Genomic DNA, 22,062 nt, shown 5'->3' with positions numbered 1-22,062 from the left:
GTGTTCCTTCATGTGGGTTTTGTTGCTTCTGAGCTGGATGGCCGCTTGTTTATCTTCAAGCCTTTAAGACCCCAGGTGCTATAAATTGTTCTATTTGGGTCCATGGTTGGCACATCTTGGTGAAGGTCTTCCTCTTTTTTTGCTGCCACTCTACTTTATTAAGCAAAATGATATCATTTTCCAGGGACTAGTCTGTCCTGCTGATATGTCCAAAGAAGGGAGACCAAGTCTAGCTATCTTTGCTTTTAAGGAGCGTTCCTGTCTGTGCTTCCTCCAAGATAGATGTCTTTGTTCCTCTTGCAGGCCATAGTACATACAATATTCCTCACCAACACCACAGTGTAATTTTGCCAATGGTTCTTTTGTCTTTCTTATCCATTATCCAACTTTCATATGCATATGACGTGAGTAAACATACCTTGGATCAGATGCATTATAGTTCTTTTTTTTTTTTGTTTTTTTTTTCTTCTTTTACATTTTATTAGGGACTCATACAACTCTTACCACAATCCATACATATACATACATCAATTGTATAAAGCACATCCATACATTCCCCGCCCCAATCATTCTCAAGGCATTTGCTCTCCACCTAAGCCCCTTGCATCAGGTCCTCTTTTTTTTTCCCCTCCTCCCTCCCCATTCCCCCCTCCACCATATGCCCTTGGTAATTTATACATCGTTGTTTTGTCATATCTTGCCCCATCCGGAGTCTCCCCTCCCCCCTTCTCTGCTGTCCCTCTCCCAGGGAAGAGGTCACATGTGGATCCCTGTAATCAGTTCCCCCTTTCCAACCCACTCACCCTCCACTCTCCCAGCATCGTCCCTCCCACCCTTGGTCCTGAAGGTATCATCCACCCTGGATTCCCTGTACCTCCAACCCCCATATGCACCAGTGTACAGCCTCTGTCCTATCCAACCCTGCAAGGTAGAATTCGGATCATGGTAGTTGGGGGGAGGAAGCAACCAGGATCCGGGGGAAAGCTGTGTTCTTCATCGATACTACCTCACTCCCTAATTAACCCATCTCCTCTCCTAAACCCCTCTATGAGGGGATCTCCATTGGTCAACACTTGGGCCTTGGGTCTCCAATCTGCACTTCCCCCTTCATTTAATATGATATATATATACATATATATACATACATATATACATATACACATATATACACATACAAACACACACTTATATCTTTTTTTTTTTTTGCATGATGCCTTATACCTGGTCCCTTGGGCACCTCGTGATCGCACTGGCCGGTGTGCTTCTTCCATGTGGGCTTATTTGCTTCTGAGCTAGATGGCCGCTTGTTCACCTTCAAGCCTTTAAGACCCCAGACACTATCTCTTTTGATAGCCGGGCACCATCAGCTTTCTTCACCACATTTGCTTATGCACCCATTTGTCTTCAGCGATCCTATCATGGAGGTGTGCAGTCAATGATATGATTTTTTGTTCTTTGATGCCTGGTAACTGATCCCTTTGGGACCACTCGCTCACTCAGGCTGGTGTGTTCTTCCATGTGGACTTTGTTGCTTCTGAGCTAGATGGCCGCTTGTTTATCTTCAAGCCTTTAAGACCCCAGTCACTATCTCTTTTGATAGCCGGGCACCATCAGCTTTCTTCACCACATTTACTTGTTCACACACTTTGGCTCCAGCCGTTGTGTCGGGAGAGTGAGCATCATAGAGTTCCAATTTAATAAAAGAAGGTATTCATGCATTGAGGGAGTGTTTGAGTAGAGGCCCAAGGTCCTTCCGCCACCTTAATACTTGACCTATAAATATAGACACATAGATCTATTTCCCCATCCTCCTATATATATTTGCATGTACATGTCTTTGTCTAGACCTCCATGAATGCCCTTTGACTCCTAGCTCTTTCCTCCATCTCCCTTGACTTTCCTCCTGCCCTACTACCATGCTTCATCGCCACCTGGGCTAGAGTATACCTCTTCTCTAAGCAACCTTACCCTTGATCATTTCCCACCAGGCCTGCCACTCCCACTTCTCTACCATTTGGGGTCCCATGTTTTTCCCTTGTCCCTGGGTTTGTTAACACCACTTCCTTACCCCCCTACCCCCCCACCCCAAGTCCCCCCGGAACTGTCGGTCCCGTTGTTTTTCCTCCAGATAGTTCATCCAGCCTGTCCTATTCAGACAGACCTGTGGAGTCACTAACATGCACGAAAACTAGACAGAGGAAAACAAAGCAACAGTATACAACCAGACAACAAAACACCAAAAACAAACCACTGACAAAGAACAGAATAAAACAGTTCACAAGAGAAAAGCTTGTAGTTAGTTCAGGGATCGTTTGCTGGCCCTTAGGAGCGTTTTCCAGTCCAGTCTGTTGGGGCACCACGCCCTGGCCCCGAAGTCCACTTTCAGCATTCCCTAGGGACCTTGCCACTCCATTCCCTTGCTGTTCCGCTGCACTCCCCCAGTGATTTGCCTCGGTGTGGTGGGATCAGGTCAGGTGCAATTCCCACACTGTGTCTCCGGTGCTGTCCCCTGTATCGCCCTTAGTCACTGAGGGGCATCATGTCTCATAGTGGGGCCAGCCATGTTGTTCTCTCTGTGGAGCATTATAGTTCTTAAAGTGACATCTTTCCTCTTCAACATTTTAAGGAGATCTGTAACAGATACAATGAATATTGATTACCATGAATATTGATTATTACCATAAATGTTACCATGAATATTGATTACCATGAATACCATGAATATTAATTATTGATACAATTAAAATGAAATCCTTGACAACTCAATTTTTTCTCTGTTTACCATGATGTTCTCTATTGGTTTAGTTGTGAGCATTTTTGTTTTCTTTACATTGAGTTGCAATCCATAGCGCAAGCTGAACTCTGATTTTAATCAGCAAATATTCAAGTCATCTTAATCTTTAGTAAGCCAGGTTGTGTCAACTGCACATCACAGGCTGTTAATGAGCCTTCCTCGAATCCTGATACTGCATTCTTCTTCACGTACTCCACTTTCTCTGATTATTTACACAGTACAGGGATTGAATAAGTATGGTGAAAGGATACAATGCTGACAGACACTTTTCCTGATTTTAAAACATGCAGTGTTCCCTTGTTCTGTTGGTTCCTCTTGGTCTGTGTACAGGTTCCTCATGAGTACAATGAAGTGTTCTGAAATTCTCATTCTTCTCAATGTTATCCACAGTTTGTGAGGATCCACGCAGTATCATCTTGATGGTATCCTATGCTTTCAGTCAAGATCCAGCTGATGCCAGCGGTTATTTCCCTCATTCCACATTCTCCTCTGAATCTGGCTTGAATCTCTGGCAGTTCCATGTCAATGTACTGCTGCAACCATTTTTGAATGCTATTCAGTAAAATTTTACTTGTATATGGTATTAATGATATTGTTTGATAATTTATCTATTCTGTTGGGTCACCTTTTTAATGACACAAATAGGGATCTCTTGTAGTCATCTGACCAGGTAGCTGTCTTCCAAACTTCTCGGCATTGAGTGCTTCCAGTGCTTCTGCAGCTTGTTGAAACTTTTCATTTGATGATCCATGAGTGCCTGTAGCTTTGTTTTTTACTAATGCCTTAAGTGCAGCTTGGATTACTGAAATGGCTGACCATTGATCGATTCTTTTTGGTACAGTGACTCTGTGTATTCGTCCCAACTTCTTTGGATTTTTTTTTGTATCTTTCAATATATTGCCCATAGCATATTTCAATATTACAACTCAAGGTTTGCAATTTTCCTTTAGTCCTTTCATCTTGTGATATGCCGAACATGTTCTTCCTTTTGTGGCATTCTAACTCCAATGTCTTCACATTGTACTTTGTCTTCTCGAGATGTCCTTTGCCATTTTTTGTTCATGTGACCTCATCTTTTGCTGTGGTTAGATTTCATGTCAACTTGAACCTGTGTGAAAGCATAGGGGTGGAGGTCTACTTAACAATCAGCTCACAGCCTGATGGTGCCTTCTTGGTGGTGTGGTCTATGTATAGGAGAGACAGTGAGACATTCTTTCTCTCTGTCCCTTCACCTTCTTCCCTCACTTGGACTCTAGTGTCTGCCTGTAGGCTGTCAACCTTGGGATCTATCGGCACTCTGCCATGTTCCCACTGACCTTGTATCCAGGAGACCCTGCACCCTCCTGCCTATCATCTCCCTGCTTCCCACGTCACCTTCCTGCATCATTGGCCTGCTGCTAGGTGAGTCTGAAGGGGGCTCCAGCTAGCATTGGACTTGAGCTTGTGTGACCTGAAATGCCTTCTTAATATAAAATTACTTCTTGATATAAAGTTCCTTCTTAAACACGTATAGACTGTCGCTGGTATTGTTTCTCTAGAAAATCCAGGGTAACACATCATTGATTCCATTTGCTTTAGCTATTCTGTGTTCAAGGGCAAATTTCAGAGTGTCTTCTGATATCCATTTATGACTTTTCTCTCTCTCGTCGTTTTTAACGGTGCTTTGCTTTCTTCATGTACGGCTTTCTTGATGACATCCCACAGCTCATGTCTTCTGTCATTAGTGTTAAATGAGCCAAACACCCTTTTAAAATGTTCTCTGAATCCAGGTGGGACTTAGTCAAGGTCATATTTTGGCTTCTGTGAACTTATTTTTGTTTTTTTTCAGCTTTAAACTGAATTTTCATCTGAGCAATTGAAGGTCTGTTTCATGATTAGCCTCTAATCTCCTTTTGGCTGCTAATATTGAGCTTCTCCATGCTGTTTTCCCATATATGTAGTTAATGATTCCTGTGTATTCTTTTTTTAAATCATTTTATTGGGGGCTTGTACAATTCTTATAAAAATCCATACATACCTCCATTGTGTCAAGCACATTTGTACATTTGTTGCCACCATCATTCTCAGAACATTTACTTTCTACTTGAGCCCTTAATATCAGGTCCTCATTTCCCCCCTCCCTTCCCACTAACCCCTCCCTCATGAACCCTTCCTAATCTATAAATTATTATTATTTTGTCATATCTTACACTGCTGGTGGATTTGAACTACCGACCAAGAGAATTGCAGCCCAATGTGTAAACACTACACCACCAAGGTTCCATCAGTGACACCTTAGAAGACAGTAAGCCCTTTCCCTCATGCCACCTGAGTAGACTTTGCCTCTCAGGTACCATGAGCTGTCTTAAGTGGTAAAAGGTCTAGAAGCTTTCTTCCTTTCTTAATTTAATGTCCTCATCAAAATTGCTACATTTCATGGTTTAGTTCTCCCTGGTCAAGTGGACTAGCAAAAGCCAGGCAGCACTTAAAAAAAAAGTTTTAAAAAGAGGACCTGATGCAAAGGGCTTAAGTGGAGAGCAAATGATTTGAAAATGATGAGGGCAAAGCATGTACAGATGTGCTTTTCACAATTGATGTATGTATGGATTGTGATAAGAGTTGTATGAGCCCCTAATAAAATGTTTTTAAAAAGTTTTATTGACATATCATATACACTCTAATATATCCTTCACATAAAATTCTGTTGTTCAATCTCACCTGTGGAGTTACACAATCAATGCTGTCAGCTCCCCTTTGTTTTATGCCCCTCCCATCTCTTTTCCTGTCACTGTCTCTGACATTTTTTTAAATATCATTTTATTGGGGCCTTTTACAACTCTTATCACAATCTATATATCCATTCATGTGTCAAGCACATTTGTACATTTGTTGCCCTCATCGCTTTCAAAATATTTTCTTTCTACTTGAGCCCTTGGTATCAGCTTCTTATTTCCTCCCTCCCCCTCCCACTCTCCCTCCCTCATGAACCCTTGATACTTTATAAATTATTATTATTTTTTCATGTCTTACACTGTCCGATGTCTCCCTTCACCCATCTATCTTGACTTTTATGTATTGAGGGATCTTGAATATATAATCGAACATGCCCAAAGCTAACATGATTAATGAGGTAAAACATCAGAACCTTAATAGTAAGGGGAGGAAATGTTAATGAACTAGCAGGAAGAAAAACCAGAACTGGAGGACAGTTGTGTGGTTTGTTAGTGCCATACCGCACCCTGGATTCATCCTCCATCTGTGTGGCCTTTCTGAGAGGAGGACTGTCCAATTATCTTGCAGGTGGAGCTTGGATCTCCATCGCATCCATGCCCCTTCACATCAAGTTGGTTGCTTGATTTTGATTTTCTGATACCTCTTCCTGTTGACACCTCGTGATCACACAGGCTGGTGTGTTTCTTCCATCTGGGTTTTGTTGTTTCTCTGCTAGATGGCCACTTGTTAACTTCAAGCCTTTAAGACCTCTGATGCTATATCTTTCAATAGCCGGGCACCATCCTCTTTCATTACCTCACTTGCTTATGCACCCATTTGTCTTCAGTGATAATCATACAATGCTGCATTATTAGAACAGACTGTTTTTGTACTGAAGCAGGATTTATGTAGAAGCCCAAAGTCCATCTTCTTCCTTGTTACATATATGTAACATATATATGTACATACATGTAGTATATATACACACACACAAATACAAATACACACACATATATCCCCTTCCTACCCCACTGTTGTTTCCCCATCACTCACTTTTCAGTAGTTCCTCTCAGATACAATTCAGTTGTTCAAAAACAACAAGAAAAGCTACACAATCCTCGCTGTCAATTTCAGAATACTCACTATTCTCTTGTACCCATTATTATTGACTCCCCGCTCCCCTCCCTCCCTTTCCCTCCAATGCTCTCTAGGAACCATTCGTCCAGTCGCTGTCTCCATATGGTTGCCTGTCCTGAATATCTTGTGTAGTTATACACCAAACAAGCATACAGATAGTCACATGTCTAGCAGGAATCATTGCATAGACCAGATGAATACCTCCATGTTAAAAAGAGAGAAGGACATATTAAAAACCACCAGTCCAGTCCCCATTTCTTTCAGGTTACCTATCCTGGGTCCTGCTTACCTAACAACACATATACCCTTTTAGGCATCAGCAATTGTGTCCAAAAGGCAAGCATCCTGTAAGTCCATGTTGCTATTCCCATTGTCAGGGATGGAGGGATCTAGTCCCCTCCCTCCCCTTTTACACCTTGTGGGTAATCCACAACCAGTTCAGATGGGGTGCCAGGCACTGCCCCCCAGTCAGAAGTCTACGTTTAGGGTTCTTTGGGGACTTCGTGATTTCCCTTCCATCTTGGTTTGACCTCAGGTGGGCAGGGCAAATTGGCTGTTCCTCTCCCCAAACTGTATTCTCAGGGCTGTTATCTGAAACACTCTCATCTAGGGAAAGGATGTCACGTCTTGACCTGAGGCCGGCCCTGCTTCTCTGGGAACGAGCTGCTCAGAACAGGATCTTTGGCATATCATGAATTGGCACAGTGGAAAGACGTCTATACTTTCTCTGTCCCTTTCCGGTGGAAATATGAAAAAGACCCTCCCTTGGATGAGTTAGTACCCTGACCCCCCATTGACTTCATTATTTCCCCCCTATACCTCTGTGGGCCTTAAAGGCATCTGAGAGGGGCAAAAGATGCCTTTCAGCACAAGTACTGTCTGCATCTGGTGTTGATGATGTATGAAGCACTGGTTCTGGTATGAATCATTGACTCTTGCGAGAATATCTGGTCTTATGCCTGAGTATTGTGTGGTGTGCGCATTTGCCCTTAGGCCTGATTCTGCTGTTTGGACGTACCTCAATGGACTCTTGTTGTACTTGACTAACTTTTGTGCTTGGCTAAATTCACTCTGCATACTATCCTCCAACTCTTCCCACGAGATGACGTGTTTCATAACTATTTTTTAGGGATGTGTAGTATTCCATTGTGTGCATGTACCAGAGTTTTTTATCCATTCATCTATTGATGGAAATTTAAGTTGTTTCCAATTTTTTGAAACTGTGCACTGTGCTGCGATAAACATTTTATTTTATTTTACATTTTATTAGGGGATCATACAACTCTTATCACAATCCATACGTATACATACATCAATTGTATAAAGCACATCCGTACATTCTTTGCCCTAATCATTTTCAAGGCATTTGTTCTCCACTTAAGCCCTTTGCATCAGGTCCTCTTTCTCCCGCCCCCACTGCGATAAACATTGTAGAGCAGATGTCTGGTAGTCATCTGCTTATTTCTTCTGGGTATATGCTCAGCAGTGGAATTGCTGGATTGTATGATAGCTTGATTTCTATCTATTTTAGATATCATCAAATTGCTTTCCAAAGCCCCTGTATGTATCTACAAGGCCACCAGCATTGAATAAGAGTTCCTGTCTCGCCATACCCCCTCCAACATTTGTTGCCTTCTGTTTTTTTCCCCTTTTCTAATTAGGCTATCATTTCTGGGTATTAGGTTTTGATTTGCATTTCCCAGGTGGCTAAGATTGGGAACATTTTCTTTTCCTTTCTTTTTTTAAAATGATTTTGGTTTGGGTTGTTTGTTTTAAATCATTTTATTGGGGGATCATGCAACTCTTATCATAATCCACACATCCATCCATTGAGTCAAGCACATTTAAAAAATTTTTATTTATTTTAAATCATTTTATTAGGGGCTCATACAACTCTTGTCATAATCCATACATACATCAATTGTGTAAAGCACATTTGTACATTCATTGCCCACATCATTCTCAAAACATTTGCTTTCTATTTGAGGCCTTGGTATCAGCTCCTCATTTTTCCCCTCCCTCCCCACTCCCACTTCCCTCGTGAACCCTTGATAATTTATAAATTACTATTATTTTGTCATATCTTACACTCTCCGACGTCTCCCTCCACCCACTCTTCTGTTGTCCATCCCCAAGGGAGGGGGTTATATGCAGATCCTTGTAATTAGTTCCCCCTTTCTACCCCACCTTCCCTCCACTCTCCCGGCATCGCCACTCTCAGCACTGGTCCTAAAGGGATCATCCACCCTGGATTCCCTGTGTTTCTAGCTCCTATCTGTACCAGTGTACATCCTCTGGTCTAGCCTGATTTGTAAGTAGAATTGGGATCATTATAGTAAGGGGAAAGGTGGGGGGATAGGAAGCATTTAGGAACTAGAAGAAAGTTGTATGTTTCATCGTTGCTACACTACACCGTGGCTGGCTTGTCTCCTCCCCAGGACCCTTCTGTAAGTTGCCTACAGATGGGTCTTGGGTCCCCATTCTGCACTCCCCCTCATTCACAATGATATGATTTTTTGTTCTTTGATGTCTGATACCGGATCGCTTTGATACCTCGTGATCACACAGGCTGGTGTGCTTCTTCCATGTGGGCTTTGTTGCTTCTGAGCTAGATGGTCACTTGTTTACCTTCAAGCCTTTAAGACCCCGGGTACTATATCTTTTGACAGCTGGACACCATCAGCTTTCTTCACCATTTTTGCTTATGCACCTGCTATATCTTCAGTAATCATATCGGGAAGGTTAGCACATAATGATATGATTTTTTGTTTTTTGATGCCTGATATCTGATCCCTTTGACACTTCATGATCACACAGGCTGGTGTGCTTCTTCCATGTGGTCTTTGTTGCTTCTCAGCTAGATGGCCACTTGTTTGCCTTCAGGCCTTTAAGACCCCAGATGCTATATCATTTGATAGCCATCTGTCCTGCTTTTTATAATTTCTTTTGCTATTAGAAGGATTATTCTGTTGACCCTGTTCCAACTGCTGAAGGTTTTATGATAAGGCATTGACCATAAGTTTCTCTTCTTCATATGTGCATTTATTGCAATCAAGCATCCTCTGATAAAAAATCAAGCCTTTATTGTATCCAATATGTTTTGGTATGTTGTATTCTCATTAGTTTCTAAGAACGTCCTATTTTTGTCTATGATTTGGGCCAATGCCCAGTCTTTATAAAAAGTAAGTTGTTTGTTGTGTACTTGTGGGGAGTTCAATTTTGCCTTCCTTTCTCCATTGAGTCAAAGCAGTATTTAGTGCTGCTTTCAGTGAAGTAGCTTCTGGATAGTGATACACTATGCAGTGGTCTCATGTTTGTATTCTGTGAATGTTGCTCCTCTATCAAAAGTGAGTTGAAAATTGATTTTTGTATTGTTTCTTTTTTTTAAACCTACTCTTTAATTTAAAAAAATCATTTCATTAGGGGCTCATGCAACTCTTATCACAATCCATACATACATCAGTTGTGTAAAGCACATTTGTACATTCATTGCCCTCATCATTCTCAAAACATTTGCTCTCCCCCTAAGCCCCTGGCATCAGCTCCTCATTTTTACCCTTCCCTCCCCACTCACCCCTTCCTCATGAACCTTTGCTAACTTATAAACTATTATTTTGTCATATCTTCCCCTGTCCAACGTCTGCCTGCACCCACTTTTCTATTGTCCACCCCCCCAGGGAGGAGTTTATATGTAGATCCTTGTAATTGGCTCCCCCTTTCCAACCCACCCTCCTTCCACCCTCCTAGTATCACCACTCATCCCACTGGTTCTGAAGGGATCATCTGCTCTGTGTTTCCAGTTCCTATCTGTACCAGTGTACATCCTTTGGTCTAGCCAGATTTGTAAGGTAAAATTGGGGTCATGATAGTGGGGGGTGGTGAGGAAGCATTTAGGAACTAGAATAAAGTTGTACATTTCATCATTGCAACATTGCACCCTGACTCGCTCGTCTCCTCCCTGAGACCCTTCTGTAAAGGGATGTCCAGTGGCCTACAAATGAGCTTTGGGTCTCCACTCTGCACTAGCCCCCTCATTCACAATGATATGATTTTTTGTTCTGATGATGCCTGATACCTGATCCCTTGAACACTTGTGATCGCAAGGCTGATGTGCTGCTTCCATGTGGGCTTTATTGTTTCTGAGCTAGATGGCCAGTTGTTTACCTTCAAGCCTTTAGGACCCCAGATAGCTGGGCACCATCAGCTTTCTTCACCACATTTGTTTATTCACCCACTTTATCTTCAGCAATTGTGTCGGGAAGATGAGCATTCTAGAATGCCAATTTAATAGAAGAAAGTATTCTCACATTGAGGGAGTACTTGAGTGGAGGCCCAGTGTCCTTCTGCTACCTTAATACTGAACCTATAAATATATGAACATAGGTCTATTTCCCCATCTTCATATATATAAATATATTTACTATGTACATGCCTTTATTTAGATACTAATAATTGCCCTTTGCCTCCTAGCTCTTTCCTATATTTCCTTTTACTTTCCTCTTGTCCCACTCTCATTTTAGGTCTTCATTTGTATTTCAGTAATTCCTCTTGGTTACATTATCCTTGATCACGCCCTCCCTTGCCTCCCACATCCTCCTCACCACCGATTTGGATCACTTGTTGTTCCCTTGTCCCTGGGTTTGTGAACACCACTACTTTCTCCCCACCTCCCCATCTCCCATGTCCCCCCGGAACTGTCAGTCCATTGTTTTCTCCTCCAGATTGTTCATCCAGCCTATCTTATTTAGACAGACCAGCAGAGATAATAACATGTACAAAAACAAGGTAGAGCAAAAGCAAGCAACAATATACAACAAAACAATAACCCAATGACAAAAAAACTAGAAAGAAAATATTGTAGTTAGTTCAAGGATTTTGTTGGCCCTTACGAGTGTTTTCCAGTCCAGTCCGTTGGGGCACCAAACCCTGGCCTCAAAGTCCTTACTCGTTAAATTTTTCCTTATCTGAGAAAACTTTTATCTCACCTTCTATTTTGATTGAGACTTTGGTGGGATAGAAGACTCTCAGGATACAGTTATTCTCTTTCAACTTTTAGAAGATGCTATTTCATTCTCTCCTCTTCTTCATGGTGTCTGCTGAAAAGTCTGAGCATTATCTTATCTGATTACCCTTAGTGGTGACTGCATTTTTCCCTCTAGCTCCTCTTAGGATTTTCTCCTTTTCCTCAAATTTGGATAATTTGAGTACTATATATCTTGGTGTCCTCTTTTGGAGATTCATTCTAATTGGTGTCCTCTCTGCTTCCTGGATGATTGTCAGATCCTCCTTTATTATGTCGGGCAAGTCTCATTGAGGTATTCTCTAGCTATTTTGGCTATTGATTCCTTCGTTACACCTTGCTCTGGTATGCCAATTATTTGGATGTTGTTTTTCTTTATTGCATAGCTCATTGCTCTCAGGTTTTCTTCAGCTTCTTTAGTTATCTTGTTTGATTTTCTTTTATGTTTGTTGTATTCTGCTTGGATATGTTTGAGGTCACTGATTGGGTTCTCTGCTTCTTCCAACTATTGTTTTCTGCTTCTTCCAACCTTCTTTTACCATTTTCTTTGGTTCTGTTGCATTGCTCTTTAACTTTTGTATTTCCCTTTTGTATGTGGACTCTATTCTCTCTATTTTTACATCCTTTTCTGAATTGATTCCCTCATATCCTGTATCACTCTAAGCAGCAATCTCAAGATTTCTATCTGAGGTTGCTCAAAGTCTGCTTTTAGACCCTTCCTGTGGGAGACCTGGGTTCATTTTTATTCCCAGTCAATGTACTCCATACACATTTTAAGCAAGAACGTCCTACCAATCTAACTGTGAAATTCAGCCTATGAAAATCACATGAAATATATAGTTCTACTCTGACACACAGAGTTTTGCCATGGGCTTGAATCTATCCAATGGTAGATGGTTTGGGTATTTCTTTGTTTTATTTATTTTTTAGTGTGACATGTCAAAGGAAATTGATGTTCAAGAAAGGTAACTTGTCTTACTTATTTAGTAAGTTAGGGTTATAAAAATTCTCCTTAGTGTTCTTTTCATTAAGCGCTGCTTCCTCTAAATTATGACCCTCCCATTGCGAGTCTTACAGAGTAACACTATGGGACTTACCCAGACATGCATCTAAATCACCTATGGAGCTATTAAAAATATGTCTGCTGTTGTCTAATAGGACAAATGGGTGGAGGGAGGCCAGGCATCTGTGAAAACTCCCTGGTGAACTAATGCTTGGACTAGTTTGAGAATCACCGCTTAACGGGAGTAGTTTCCCAACCATATGTCCTGACTCTTAAAGGTAGGCTGGTATCCTTCATTTTCAATGCTCAGAACTGGCCCTAAGTGATCACAGTTGGTCATAATTTTGAAAAACACAAATAAATCATAGGGAACCTCATTTTCCTAGGAGCTGTTTATGGAGAGATCATTTTCATCCTGCAGTTTCATTCTTATGAAAATGTATTTTTTTAGCTCAAAAATGCTCTTTCTTACTAATATCTGTATAGTTTTTCTCAGCGCCTCGCTGTCCTCAGTACTACAGTTGTTTTCTGTATGTAATGTAGGTGTCTAGTAGGTTTCAAAATCCTTCCTAATGACTTGCATATGCCATCATCCCGGAGTTAACTGCAGTGGCCAGAGCGATTAGTGTTTGTTTATAAAAGCGGTGTTGGTCAGGGTTTGTTCTTTCTTTATACTTATTCAATCTGTTTGCTAAACAGATGATCTGAGACGCTGGCCTAGATGAAGACAGTACATTAGAAAGGCTAATAAACAGCCCACAATATGCAGATGACACAATTTGGCTTGCTGAAAGTGAAGACTTAAGCACTTTCAGATGAATGTCAAAGGCAGTGACCTTCAGTCTGGGCTCCACCTCAGTGTAAAGTAAACCCAAATTCTCACCAGCGGACCAATAGACAGTCAAGTGATAAGAGGAGGAGAGATCAAAGTTGTCAAGGATTTCATTTAACTTGGATGCACATCAATGCTCAGAGAAGCAACAGTCCTGAAAGCAAATGACATCCTGTTACATGAGGCAAGTCTGCAAGAATGCCTCTTAGTAGTGAGGATAGCAAGATGTTATCTCATGTGTTTTGGACATGTATCAGATGAAACCATTTCCTGGAAAGTGACCTTATGCTTGATAGAGGTTCAGTAAAAATGATGAATTGACAAAGTGGCCACGACATGTGCTCCAACATAAGATCGATTGTGAGGCTGGTACAACACTGGGCAGTGTTTTGTCCTGTTGTACACAGGAATATCATGAGTTGAAGTCAACTCGATGGCCCCTGTGTTGGACAGGGTTCTCTAGAGAGACAAACCAGATTGCTAGTAATTATATATAAATATATTTATAAAGATAGATATATAATACAAGAAATGAACCATTAAATCATATACAGATAGATAATACAAGAAATTAACAGTTAAATTATAAAGCAGTGAGATACTAGCAGTCCTTTAAGTCTTCAGAGCCGCCAATTGCCAGTCCCCTTCTGTAGAGAGAGCTGGGCTATATATATCCAGGCAGCAAACAGCAAGGCAGGTCCCCAACTGTTATCAACTGTCAGTCCCCAGCTCCAGAGATGAACATTCCAATCGTGTGGGCTTAAAGGGACCTCAATTTACAGCGACACAGTCCACAGGCTAGGCATCCCACAGGTAGTGTACCCCTTTAAACTGAGGCAAAGAACAAGCAAGGCGAGGCTCACCTAGCCATTTACCCCTCTGCCCTTCAGTTAATCCTACTTGTGTTTATCGGCCAGGCTGGCACAATAAACTATCGCAGCCCCTAATAACAAAAGCCCAGTTATTTGGTAAGAATCACAAGGACTAGAAGAGCAATATCAAGTAATTCACAGAACCGCAGGCAATTCCTTGGCTCTTTTACCTTTTGTCCCTTTCACATATGAAGGATTAACTTTCCCTTCCCAAACATTTTATGAACACTCATGAAAGCATGTAAGCCAGCCACTACATGACTTTATCTCTCTGTGTTTTAGAGATCCATTTTCTAATTTGCCCCTTCCTATCAAGCCAGTACTCTGAGGAAACAAGGATGTTTCTTGACCTGAAGAATGTTCTATTTAGTTATCACTTTGATCATCTGCGTCCATAAGCAAAGCACAGGCCAAAGCATGCCAGCAAATTGCCACAATTTACATTAGCTCATGTGTCAAAGGAGGCAGAGTGGGTTATGTGTTGGGTGTAAAGGCGAAGCTGAGGCTCAGAGAGACAGACAAAGTATAGGACAAAGGAGGGCAGACACAGAAATAGCTTTATTTGGGGGAGCTCCCGGATGGATGAAGTTCTGTGACATAGGCCAACAGTTCAGGGAAGTCGTACCCAGCAGTGGGGGGTGCGAGTTTTCAAAGGGATGGTAAGGAATGTCCGGCACTTTTGGATAGGGTTTGTTTGCTCAGAGGATTGCTCATGGACTCCTTGTGGCTTTCTTTGAACCTGGAGCATCTGGTCTTACTTCCTGATCCGGGTTATCTTATCTGGTGCTGGCTGGTCTGGCTTGCTTTTGGTCTTGTGCTTCGGTTAGCCCTTGCCTTCCAATTCCCGCCCAGACATTGGGCTAATAACCTTCTGAAATCACCAGTCACTCCTTGGGAGAAAGATGAGATTTTCCTTTCCCATAAAGATTTGCATTCGCAAAAACCCACCGAGGCAATTCCACTCTGCCACATAGTCATTGTAAGTTACAGTTCACTAGACAGCAGTGGTGGAGTGAACAGTGTCAAACATGTCTTTCTTTTGACTGAGTTCTCTTCAGCTGTTCCCTACCCATCTAAATAGTTCAAATGTGCACCCGCTGCAAGCCTGGGACTCCATACATCTTCCTGCACTTTTGACCAATCAACCCCTTTATTTGTTTCTCTCTCATTCATAGCTTGCATAGACTAAGTCAGTGTCTGCTGGTTCAGACATCTATACCCAAAACAAAAAAAAAACCAAGCCAAACTCACTGCAATTGAGTCAATTCTGACTCATGGCAGCCACATAGGACTGGGTAGAACTGTCCTTGTGCCGTTTCCAAGACTGAAACTTGTTTGGGCTGAGCTGAAGCAGGTCCGGGCCCTGCAAGTGCTTCCCTAAGGTCAGCAGCAGATGACGCCAGATAAGACAACCACCAGATAGATAACTGGTGAAGCCAGATGCTTTGGGTTCAAAGAAAGCCGCAAGGAGTCCACAAGCAATTCTCAGACCCCATGTGCTGATCGCCACACTTAGCATACATTCCTCACCAACCCTTTGAAAACCCGTGCTGCCAGCTGTTGAGCACGACTTCCCTGACCTGTTGGCCTAGGTCACGGAACCTCATCCTGGAGTCCCGCCCTAATAAAGCTATTTCTGTTTCTGCTCTCCCTTGTCCTCTCAGTTATGTCTGTCTGTCTCCCTGTTCCTCGGTTTCACGTTTACACAACTCTTTATAGGAGTAGAAAGCTTCCCCTAATAAGGTGACCAGATGTCCCGCTTTTGGTGGGACAGTCCCGATTTTTAACAATTTGTCCCGCGTCCCTTTAAAAAAGTCCCGAGTTTTGGAAGGAATGCACGACAAGCTAGGGTATACAGTTTTCGGCTGCCATGTAGCTTTTTCGCCAGGATATGGGTTTTTATATTATTTTTGTTAATTTTATAATGTTAAACTTTAATAATAACAAATAATGGTTGAGAACTGATTATCGAGAACTGCTTATCAAAGTTTGTATTGTTGATCAGTTGTAAGAATTCGACCACCATTGTTTGGACTTAATGAACAATGGCATTTTTTGGCATTGGCAACGATGAAAACATTTTGTAACTGTCTCTCAGACAATACACATCGTACTGCATGCTAGTGCTGGTTAAACAAGTGATGTCAACAAATCAGCTATTCAGATAATTTAGGTAATTTATTTATTTCATTAATACATAAATTTTCTTGCATATAGCAGACAGTACTTGTATTATTTATATTTTATAGTGGCGGCAAAAAGTCTAGCGCCGGCCTTGAAAGTGACACTTACAACTTACGTTACGGCAAATTCAGAGAAAAAAATAATACAAGTTAGTATTATTATTTAGAAAGAATAAATAAAAATTTAAAAATATTACTTTATAACAATCAATTTAAGTTATAAACTAACAATAAAATATGGTCATATAATTATGTACCTACTTGCTGTGTTTTTAAGCAATATGTATATAATAAGTTATACTATAATTTTAAATTATTTTTTTTAGATTTTTAACATAGTGAGTAAGAAAAGAGGATGCAAATTCAACGATGATATAAGAAGTGAATTTTCTTTTATTAAAGAAACCAGAAGCGGTTACATGGTAAAATGTGAGAAATGTAATGCTGAATTTTCTATTTCGCATGGCGGGAAGAATGATATTTCAAAGCACTTGGAGACACAGAAACACAAAAGATATTTAAGTACTGCTGCATCTTCCTCCAAAATACAGGAATTTTTTTTTTGGATAACAACTTATGGAGACGCAGAAAAGAAATTAGCATTAGCAGAAGGACATGTCTTTTCATGCTATTAATCACAATCATTTCTTCAGATTTGTGGGCTGTACATCACAAGTTGTCAAAAAGTTATTCAACGAAAAGTTTGCCTGTGCTAGAGCAAAATCCAAGGCAATTGTGTGTAATGTGCTTTCCCCATATACATTTTCAGAATTAAACAAAAATCTAGAAAAACTAATTTTATATTCATATATCCTGACACATCTAATCATAAGGATATAAAGTTATTTTCAACCATTATTAGATTGTTTGATTCAGAAACTGGAATACAAATTAGAATTTTAGATTTCATTTCTGTGCCTGGCGAAACTTCTGAAATAATTTTCAGGCCATTATTAATATTTTGGAAAAAAAACAATTTAAAACATAAAATGACTGCAAATTGTGCAAACAACATGAGTGCAAATTTGGAGGAAAAGTGAGAAGAGGTACAAATAATATTTTTAATAAATTAAACAAAAACCTTAAAGCATTATTGGTGTTGGTTGTGCAGCACACATAGCACCATTCAAGCAGCTGCTTTTTGCCCGTAGATGTGGAAAATATTGTTATTAAAATATATTCTTATTTCTATATGTGCACTGTGTGTGTTGAAATGCTTAAAGAATTTTGTGAAACTGTGGAAGTGGAATATCAGAAAATACCTGGATACAGTAAAACACGCTGGTTAACTCTTTTGCCAGCTGCCGAAAGAATTTTGAAAATATACTATCTTTTGAAATCCTACTTTCTATCACAGGATAAATGTGCTAGAATTTTAGAAGAGTTTTTTAAAAAAGAATCTTCAAAAATTTGGCTAGCGTTTGTACACCATCAAGCAGCTCTTTTTCAAAATGCTATAAAAGTTATTAAAGATGACAAAATTTTGGTAATCGAAGTAGCAAATGAAGTTAATAATTTAAAATTTCAGTGTCAAGAGCAGTTAGAAAAGAATTTTCTTCCGTAATAGTATAAGCCGGCTAGAAGAACAAGGTGCAATAAATTGTGCAGATATCATGAATCATGTTAAAAGTTCTATAGTAACTGCATAGATTATTTATAAGAGTGGATGGTACATTACAATGGTATTGAACATCATTGGGTTACATTAAAACAAGAACTTAATTGGAATGATGTGCAAAAATCATTTGATCATATTACTCAAAATTTCCCATATAGTAAATTTCTGAAAATGATCTTTTTAATGAGGTATCATTATAAAAATATTGATAAGGAAAAGGTTAAATCTTGGGCATCAGCAAAAATCACAATGGAGAACAAATGGTTAGAAATATTTCATCATTTTGGAACAAACCATGTTTCATACAATAATGTACTAAAAATTGTGGAATACGCGCTGTCCTTACCAGGAACTAATGCTGCGACTGAACGTATTTTTTCTACGGTAAATAAAGCGTGGACATCAGAAAAGTCACAATTAGTGTTGAGACTGAAAGTCATTTTATGTGTGAGATATAATTTAACAAATTCTTGTGAAAAATTTCATGACCTTTTAAATGACAGCAATCTACTAAAAAAGTTCACTCAAATGAGAAATATGCCAAAGAATAAAATAATACTATGTATAATTTTAATGTATTATATTTGTAAATTGTACTTATGTTGAAATTAAAAAATATGTTACAGTACTATTTGTGCGTTCTATGAAAATTTTTGTTGCCCCATATAGACCAAATTTTTAATCAAGAATCCCCCCCCCACACTTCCTGTCAATGGTGTTCCGCTTTACCAATGTTAAAATCTGGTCACTTTATCCTAGTAGGGAGTATTTCAAATGCAAACTGCTTGCTGTGAATTTAACAAGCCAGATTAGTAACTTTTCCCTTTTCCCAGGTCTGTCCTTCAAATGCGAATCTCTTACTTTCTCAGCAGTCCTGAGTGGGTCTGTGCACCTTTTCCAGGGAGCATTCTCTGACTTTACAAGTTCTAGGTAGGGCTCAGTTTGTTGACCTAAGCCCTCTGCCTGCCTACATGCTCTCTAGACAGGCTACTGGCTTGACATAAAAAGTCTGTTTCTTCCAAAAAGACCTTGCTTCTCCTTTAAGCATATCCAATTAAATATTCATTGAAGAAGGGCTTATATGATATGATTTCTTCAATCCACTATACCCAATAATTATTTCTACCCTACATTTAGGCCCATTACAACAATAGTTAGAAGATACATTAAATATCCATTGTACATTTAACCACACAAAACCTTTAAAAATCTTTTCAATTGAATTTTCTCTTTTCTATACTTTGACTATCTTCCTAATCATACTCATAATGAAGCCCTTGAGCCTTTGACTTGTGGCTCCATTAGAACTTGCTCTCCTGTCGATCATCTTATTTATCTAGGCTGATCCAAGTTACCACAGATTTTCTCCCTTGACTGCATATCATCTATCATCTCTCTCTTAAAAAAAAACCAAACCTTTTATTGCAGGCTCTTATATCTCTTATCACAATCCATACTTTCATCCATTGTGTTAAACACATTTGTACATATGCTGCCATCATCATTTTCAAAGCATTTTCTTTCTACTTGAGCCCTTGGTATCAGCTCCTCATTTAACTCCTTCCCCCCAGCTCACCCTCCCTCATGAACCTTTGATAAGTTATAGATTATTATTTTCATATCTTGCATTGTCCTCTGTCACCCATCACCCAATTCTCTGTTGTTCGTCCCCCTGGGAGGGTGTTATATATTGATCCTTGTAATTGATTCCCTTATCTTCCCCCACCTTCTCCTTATTCCCCTAGTATCTCTCATGTTGGCCCTGAGGGGTTTATCTGTCCTGGGTTCCTTGTGTTGCAGGCTCTTATCTGTAGCAGTGTGCTTGTTCTGGTCTAATCCAATTTGTAAGGAAGAATTGAGATCATGATAGTGGGGGGAGGAAGTATTAAAAACTAGAACAGTTGGTCTCAATATGGGGGTTGAGATGACCCTTTCACAGGGGTTGCCTGAGACCATCAGAAAACACATATTTCTAATGGTCTTAGGAACCAAGACACTGCTCCTCTATCCATCTCCAGGCAGGTCCGCCCACATGCAGATACATCCACATAAAAGTACCCAGCATGAAGACTATTAGCTAAGCTACACCATGCTTCATGAAAAAATTTCATTTATTTGTAATTAAAAATAAATATTTCACAATATATATTTATATATTGTTTTGGGAATTAATCACTATTCTTTAATTATGTTCAATTTGTAACAATGAAAATACATCCTGTATATCAGACATTTATATTAGGATTCATAACAGTAGAAAAATTAGTTACAAAGTAGCAACAAAAATAACTTTATGGTTGGGGGTTACCATAACATGAGGAACTGTAGTAAAGGGTTACAGTATTAGGAAAGTTGAGAATCACTAAACTAGAGGAAAGTATGTGTTTCATTGGTGCTATACTGCACCTGACTGGCTCATCTCTTCCTTGTGACCCTTCTGTGAGAGGATGTCTCATTGTCTACAGATGGGCTTTGGGTCTCCACTCCCCACCACTCCCTCCTCCCTGCTCCCGCAATTCACCTTGGGCATGATTTTGTCCTGGGTCTTAGATGCCTGATACCTGATCCTATCGACACCTCATTATCACACAGGCTGGTGTGCTTCTTCCATGTGGGCTTTGTTGCTTTTGAGTTAGATGGCTTCTTGTTTATCTTCAAGCCTTTAAGACCCCAGATGCTATATCTTTTGATAGCAGGACACCATTAGCTTTCTTTATATTTGCTTATGCACCCAATTTGTCTTCAGTGATCATGTCGGGAAGAGGAGCATCATAGAATGCTGGATTGTGTTGAGGGAGTACTTGAGCAGAGGCCCAATGTCCATCTGCAACTTGATTCTTAGCAAATAGATATAAGTAGATGGATCTATTCCCCTCTTGTTATATATAAATACATTTACCTATGTACATTGCCTGTACTTAGGCCTTTGTAAATGTTCTTTGCCTCCTGGTTCTTTCCTCTATTTCCTTTTACTTTCCTCTTGTCCCATCATCATGTTCAGCCTTCATTCAGATTTAGTAATTCCTTGCTACTACATTACCCTTAATTAAGCCCCACTAGGCATCCTATGACCTTCCTTCTATTGATTATAGTTCACTTGTTTCTGGGTTGTTTCCACACACACCCACCCCCGCCCCTTCCTTTCTCCCACCAACCTTTCTCCCGTATCCCCCTGGAACCATTGGTCCCATTATTATCATCTCCGAATTATTTATCCCACCTATCTTATCTAGATAGACATGCAGATACATTAATAAGCGCAGAAACCAGGCAAAGTCAAATAAAACAACAAAAGTCAAGACCAACAAAGCCATGACAACAACAATAACAAAACAACAACAACAAAAAGAAACCCACTGACAAAAATGGAAAAGTCTATAAATAGTTCAAGGTCTGTTTGTTGGCCTTTACGAGTGCTTTCTAGTTGAGTCTGATGGGGTGCCACACTCTGTCTCCAAAGTCTACTTTTGTTATTCCCTAGGGATTTCATCACTTTGCTCCCCACGCTGTTGTGTTGCATGCCTTTAGTGTTTTGCCCTACTGTGATGGGACCAGATTACTCACAATTCCCACACTGTGTCTCCAGTGTTGTCCCCTGTAGCGCTATGGTTCAGTGAGGGATGTCGTGTCTCTTGGTGGGGCCGGCCCTATTGTCCTCTCTGTACACTGTTTGCTCTAAGGAGGAAATCGTTCTTGGGGCTTGGTGGGACAGGATGTGTTTCCCTCCCTCTTCATCCCACTTCCTTTCTCCTGTGTGCTTTAATCAGCCCTGCCCCTCTCCCCAAGCTGTAGCTTCAATGTTGTCCTCTGAAGTGCATTCTTCTGGGGGTGGGATAGGGCCGACCCCGCAGACCTCTCTATTGGTTCGCTGGTACATGCCGGTATGTTGTATTCAAGTCTTGGTGCATCAGG

At 40.4% G+C, this 22,062-nt stretch overlaps 1 protein-coding gene across 8 annotated transcripts in view; it reads left to right on the top strand.

Moving 5' to 3' along the window:
• LOC142439915 (transmembrane protein 45A-like) overlaps positions 1–22,062 on the top strand; it is a 125,634-nt gene that overhangs the window by 5,778 nt on the left and 97,794 nt on the right. The gene's annotated exons all lie outside the window — the stretch shown is intronic.

Source organism: Tenrec ecaudatus, chromosome 2 (genome assembly GCF_050624435.1).
Source record: "Tenrec ecaudatus isolate mTenEca1 chromosome 2, mTenEca1.hap1, whole genome shotgun sequence".
NCBI lineage: Eukaryota > Metazoa > Chordata > Mammalia > Afrosoricida > Tenrecidae > Tenrec > Tenrec ecaudatus.
Note: the sequence above shows the minus strand (reverse complement) of the source record. Positions and strands in the feature narration are given on the sequence as shown.